Raw genomic sequence first — 7,373 nt, forward strand, 5'->3', positions numbered from 1 at the left:
TGCTGTGACTGCAGTGTAGGCCTACAGCTATAGCTCCGATTCTACCCCTAACCTGGGAACCTCCATATGCTGTGGGTGCAGCCCTAAAAAGACAAAAAACAAAAAACAAAACAAACAAAAAAAAGTCTGTATTCTCAAGATGAAGGCTCTATTCCATAAGACTCAAACTCTTGCCCAAACAAATTTCTAACAAACTTATAATCAAAAACAATCACTGTATAAGAAAAAATTTTAACTTCATTGTATTTTTCCCCAGTTTTATTGAGGTATAATTGACAAATAAAATTGTAAGATTATTTAAAGTGTTTGTCTTGGTGATTAGACATATATATGTCATATATGTTGTTAAAGGATCCTCCCTGTCAAGTCAATTAACACATCTACCATCTCACATATTTGCACTTTTTCCCCTCCCTTGGTAAGAGCATTTAAGTTCAACTCTCTTAGCAAATAACGCTGATAAAATGCAGTGTTATCAACTATGGTTACCACGTTACACCTTAGATCCTCACACCTTATTCATGAAATTCTATACTCTTACCACCTCTCCCTACTTTCCCTATCCCTTTGTAACCACCTTTCTACTCTCTGTTTCTATGAATTTGACTTTTTTTAAATCACTCCACGTATAATTGACATCATACAATATTTGTCTTTCTCTGTCTGGCTTACTCTACTTAGCATAGTGCCCTCAAGGCCCATCCATGTTGTAGTAAATGGCTGGATTTCCCCTCTCATGGCTGAACAATAGGCTATTGTGTGTGTTTACTACAACTTCTTTATCCCATTTATCCATTGATAGATGCTTAGGTTGTTTCCATACTTTAGCAGTTGCAAATAATGTTGCAATGAACCAGGAAGTACAGATATCCTGGTATATACTCAAGAGTGAGATTGCTGGTTCTTACAGTCTTCATAATGATATTCTTCATAATGATATTCTTTCCTTTCAAATTTGTAAGGGATTTTAGAATTTGTAAAATACAGTTTTATACGCATTGTATAATTACTGGCATTTCCCTGAGAATCCTTCAGGTTTGTCCTTTGTATGAGTTTCTTTCTTCAATTCTGCCTACTCTAGCATCATCTTGCCTATATTAGGGCCTATGAAATAAATTGTTAGTTATCAAATAACTACTTAAGGAATATCCACAGGGTACATAGTTTAACATTTGATTTCTGGAAGCCCAGCCTCCCATCTATTGTAACTCTGCTAAACAGCATTAAATTTTTTAGAGGTGAACAAGGCCACCACCTTGTTATTTTAATAGTAGTGACTGTAATAATATGACTTCAGTTTAATGTACATAGCATTTCTCCATAGAATTCTGATTACTCTGCAAATAACAGCTTTTTTTTTTTTTTTTTTTTTTTTTAAATGACGAAGCAGGAAATGGCTTGAGCCCAGTTTCACAAAATGGGATATACAGATTTCTATGAGAAGCATCTCAGTACATGAACCTTTTCTGGCATTGAATAGACTAGAAGGAAATGATTAAGGAAAAAATGTGGTCAAGGAAAAGGATTATTATGACACATAAGAGGAAGAAAGGCTACGTAAAAACCTGAAGTTTTATTAGTTATTAGATCTATTTATCATTTATTTACTGAATGTAAATGTGCACATGGTATATTGTTAGACTTTTCTGTTGAGCTGCTTAAGATCATCTGAGCTGGGGACACCTGCCATGAAAGCGCTCTGTCTTCACTTCCTCACCTCAGATTCATGAAAGAGTGAACTATGTATAGTAATCGACTTGGCTTTTTAACTTACCATTCACGCCTTAATCCAATGTGCAGTCTGGTAACCAACTCCAGACTACTATTTACTCCTACTCCTATTTACCTGAATTTCTTTTGTGTGTGTGTTTGGGTTCTGCTTTTATTTCCCATAAAGGGGGTCATTTTGACTAATTTAAGACTCAGAAAAAAAGTTGCAAAATAGTACTAAGAATTCTCTTCTCTCCCTCACCCTGCTTCCCTTGAAATTGACACCTTACAGACCATACTGTGGTACCTGACCTTCTTATTGGCAAATCCAATTACCATTTTTCATTGAAATCATAATATCTCTTCTGCATTTTGACAAAGTTGATTCTTCCTTCAATTCAATTTCCTATGCACCAAACACTCCAGATCCTCCTTATACTGATCCGATATTGCCTAACTATCTCCCTCATGGGCTTTCCCTGAGCCCTCCTCTAAGATACGAATGTTCCCCAGGATTCTATCCTTCAGTGATTTTCCTCATCTTTACTCTCCCCTGGAGAAAACTGCCCAAGCCCGTGATTTTTTTGTTTGTTTGGTTGGTTGGTTTTTTAGGGCTGAACCCACAGCATGTGGAGGTTCCCAGACTAGGGTTTGAATCAGAGCTGGAGCTGCCGGCCTACACCACAGCCACAGCAACGCCAGATTGGAGCCACCTTCTGTGACCTACACCACAGCTCACAGCATCAGCACACAGCAATGCCAGATCCTTAACCCACTGAGTGAGGCCAGGGATTGAACCCGTTTTCTCATGGATGCTAGTCAGATTTGTTTCCACTGAGCCACAACAGGAACTCCCAAGCCCATGATTTTAAATACTTCCTTTATGGAGTTCTCTTTGTGCTGCAGAGAGTTAAGGATCCAGCCTTGTCACTGTAACAGCTTGGGTCACAGTTGTTGCACAGGTTCAATCCCTGGCCCAGGAACTTCCACGTGCTTCAAGGGTGGCCATAAAAATAAAAATAAAAAAGTAAACCATAAAAAAATGAATAAAATAAATCCTTTCTTGGAAAATTACTGAGAAGATATGATCCAACCAAGCAAAGAAGTAAACAAAAGATGAGGAGATCAGGAAAGAGAAGCAAGTACACAAGAAAGGAGTTAGGAAAGCTCTAGAAGAGAGCTAAGCAACATCCCTACAGAGCCCAGATTAAAGCAAGAAGATGGGGGCCTCCAGGAAGGGGTATCTCTCAGTAACCTTAGGACTGGAGGGACACCGATGTGACTTTCTGACAAACACTATTCAGAGGAAGTTTAAAATTGTATCATAAAGTTGGGAAGAAAAGTGATTAAAAAAAAAAAAAAAAGTAGTTACCATCGTGGAGGAGTGGTTAACAATCTGCCTAGGAACCATGAGATGGTGGTTTGATCCCTGACCTTGCTCAGTGGGTTAAGGATCCAGCATTGCCAGGAGCTGTGGTGTAGGTTGCAGACACGGCTCAGATCCCTAGTTGCTGCGGCTGTGGTGTAGGCTGGCAGCTACAGCTCCAATTAGACCCCTAGCCTGGGAACCTCCACATGCCACATGCACGGCCCTAGAAAAAAACAAAAACAAAAACAAAACGGAGTTCCCGTCACAGCACAGCAGAAACTAATCCAACTAGGAACCGAGAGGTTGTGGGTTCAATCCCTGGCCCCACTCAGTGGTTAAGGATCAGGCGTTGTCCTGAGCTGTGGTGTAGGCTGGCAGCTGTAGCTCCAATTCGACCCCGAGTCTGGGAACCTCCGTTATGCGGGGAGGGGTGCCCTAAAAAGCAAAAAACAAAACAAAACAAAACAAACAAGAAAAAAACCCCACAACTAAGCCCATTTAGAAATGAGGCAGCTTTTAATTACAGGAGATGCAAAACAGTTTCACGATAAAGTAAATGTATCTATGGTATATTGCTTGACTTGCATAGCCCCACAATAAGACAAATATTGGACAGTGATTCAACCAAAATTTGTATATATTTTAGATGAGGGATGAAGGTAGGGAAAGTGAGGATTTGGGGTAATAAATAAAGGTGCTGACTCTTTTATCTTTCTTATTAGAAAGTCAACAAATAAATCCTAAAATTGATCTATCAAGAAATAGCAGCATAAGCATATTACTTAGAAATATGGAGGTAAATATAAAGGAAACACATTAAAGAATTAAAGAATGGGACTCGGGGTGGGGCAGTGGACTCCTCTTTTATTTTATTTTTTTTATCATTTAAAAAATTATAGTTGATTTACAATGTTCTGTCAATTTCTGCTGTATAGGGAAGTTGACTCCTTTTTTCAATCTAAGCTTTGTAGTACTTTAGAAAAAAAAAAAGATCTTTGTGTATTGCTTTAATTAAGGAAGAGTATTTCTCAGAAATCTGGGAATTCTAATTCTCTTCCTACTTCAACCTCTTACTGCTTAGCCATAGATACATTCAATTAAGGGCATTCTCATAAGTATTTGGGGTAGCTATTTGGAATAACAAATTTATAAAAACTCAAGTATTTCAGCTGATATGTGAGCAAAAATATTTGCTACTTGCCTGCTAGTACTGTTTCCCCATCCTCTCTAGAAAAATATCAGTTCCTGTTGTATTAGTTATCCATTGCCATGTAACAAATTACCACAAAACTTAGTGGCTTAAAACAACAAACACTTATTATCTCACAATTTTTGTGGACCAGGAATTCAGGAACAGCAGAACTGGGTTGCATGACTTAGTCATGATCTCATGATGTTGCAATTAAGACCAGAGTTTCAATCATCTGAAAGCTTGCCTAGGGTTGGAGGCTCTGCATCCAAGATAGCTCACTCACATGGCCGTTGGCAGGAGGCCTCAATTCTTTACGGGCTGTTCCTTGCCATGTGGGTCTCTCCAGAGATCAGGTGGATGTGTCCTCTTGGTATGACAGCTGATTTCCCTCAGAGGGAGTGATCCAAGGGAGAGTAAGGAGGAAGCCCTATGCCTTTTTTGTTTTCGTTTTTTTAGGGCCACACCTGTGGCATACAGAAGTTCCCAGTCTAGGGGTCCAATTGGAGCTGCAGCTGCCGGCTTTCACAACAGCTACTGAAACGCCAGATGCAGACCAAATCTGTGACCTACACCACAGCTCAGTGCAATGCCAGATCTTTAACCCACTGAGCAAGGCCAGGGATCCAAGCCATATTCTCATAAATACTAGTTAGGTTCGAAAACCACTGAACCACAATGGGAAATCCAGCCCCATGCCTTTAATGACAGTCTCAGTGGCTTTGTACTCTCCCTTCCACTTTACTCTGTCCAAAACAAGTCATTAGGTCCAAGGGAGGGAAATTAGGCTCCACTTCTCGTAATGGTAATTGTTAAAGAGGTTGTGTACCTATTTTAAAACCACAACACTCATCAATGCTACATTATAGGTGAGAGGGTTAGGAGACTATTCTTTTTTTTTTTTTTTTTTTTTTGTCTTTTGTCTTTTGTTGTTGTTGTTGTTGTTGCTATTTCTTGGGCCGCTCCCGCACGGCATATGGAGGTTCCCAGGCTAGGGGTTGAATCGGAGCTGTAGCCACTGGCCTACACCAGAGCCAGAGCAATGCAGGATCCGAGCCGCATCTGCAACCTACACCACAGCTCACGGCAACGCTGGATTGTTAACCCACTGAGCAAGGTCAGGGACCGAACCCGCAACCTCATGGTTCCAAGTCGGATTCGTTAACCACTGTGCCACGACGGGAACTCCAGGAGACTATTCTTAAATGATTTTCGAAGATCTAAGTATATCTCATCACTGTTTGCTATGACATCACTTTTAACCCACCCCAACTATGATATAACCTACCTTCTCATCTCACCTCTTCTCTATCCTACAGTGTAAGTTCCTTGAGAACTGATGACATTTCTTAGTCCTTTTGAATCTCTGCTTAACTATCATAGTATCTAACATATTCACAAATTCATTCAAATGTATATATATAAAATATAAATATAAATATATGTTAAAAATATAAATATATATAAAAAACCATCTTCTGGGGATACAATAATGAACAAGAAAAAAATCAGTGTCCTTGTTTTGTTTTTGGAGCTGTAGTCTACTGGGGGAAAAGACACATTTAACTGCATCTAAACAAATTATGAATGTATAATTACAAATTTAAGCTATATTTTCTGATGGACAGGGATACAATCTCAGAGGTGCATATAAAAAAGGAATAGGGCTGTTCTGTTGCAGGCAAAATAGACAGAAGGTGCAACTGAGGTTGGAATTTTGCCAGATGGGTGAGAGAAAAACAGGGCTCAAGGGAGTTTAAAATATTGGTGTGTTATGTTGAAGTAACCCACTAGTATGTGCTTATAAATACTTATTGAACCAAACTGAGCTTTTTTTTTTTTTTTCCTCTGCCTCATCCTCACTTCTTTACTTCTTGATGTCAGAGGTGATATATTTTGGTATGGAAGGACTAGTTTGACTGGAAAAGTTGCAGCTCAGTGGGAGAAGGGACTAATCTCCCTCAAACCACCTTCCTTGTTATCATCTAACCACAATTCCCAACTATACCTGGAAAGAACAGAATATTCACACAATATCTGTAAGATTTTTTTCCTAATACATTTGAAGTCATCTTTCCTATTTCCTAATATTTTAAATTTCCTAATACATTTTTGGTGATTTAATTCACTTAATTTTGCACTTCGTATGTATACATAGGATACACCTATTTAAACTCAAACATCCAGGTCACTGGATAAGATCAAAAGGAGTCTGTCTGGGGAATGTGACTGATTCTGTTGGAACAACAATAAATTCTCCCCAGATGTAATGGGAAGAGGTACAGCAATGTGGACATGTACCACAAAAGTTGAGGTCATTATTACCCTTAAAATAAATAATTTAATATAACACTACTGAATACTTACCATGTGCCAGATGCCATGTTAACAGTTTACAGGAACACTCTCTTATTTAATACTCATGACATCCCTATGAGATAGGTATAAATTTTACAGAGATTTTTAAGAGATTAAGTAAATTGTCCAATAGCACAGAAATCTTGGAGTTCTCTGGTGGTCTCATGGTGGTTAGGATTCAGTGCTTTCATGGCTCTAATCTGGGTTCAATCCTTGGTATGGGAACTGAGATCCCTTGTCAAGTCAAAAAACACAGCAGCCAACTTCTCCCTCCCCACCCCCACCCAAAAAAGAAAGCACAGAAATCTTCTTTTTTTTTGGCTACCCCGTGGCATATGGAGTTCCTGGGCCCTGATCAGTTGGGACCTACGGAACAGCTGCAGCAATGCTGGATCTTTAACCCAACCTGGGGATCAAACATGCAACCTAGTGCTCCAGAGACATTGTCTATCTTGTGGCCATAGCGGGAACTCCAGCACAGGAATCTTAAAAACAGTTCTATCTAACTTCAAGTTTCTTAGCTTACTTCAGCCTCTTGAGCCCCTCATTTCTACGACCCGCCCCTTTCTGGTTTTGTTGGTCTCCTTCCTGTTCCAAGAAATGAGTAAATCTCTTTTTCACTTTAAGGTCTTTGTAGCTGCTGTTTCTTCTGTTTGAAAGGTTTTTTTCTACAGTTTGTTGCTTGGCTGGCCCCTTCTTGCAGATATCTGTCCTAAAGTAGTTCTATCTTTCTCTCATTTTCCTCCA

This window comes from Sus scrofa, chromosome 1 (assembly GCF_000003025.6).
Source record: "Sus scrofa isolate TJ Tabasco breed Duroc chromosome 1, Sscrofa11.1, whole genome shotgun sequence".
NCBI lineage: Eukaryota > Metazoa > Chordata > Mammalia > Artiodactyla > Suidae > Sus > Sus scrofa.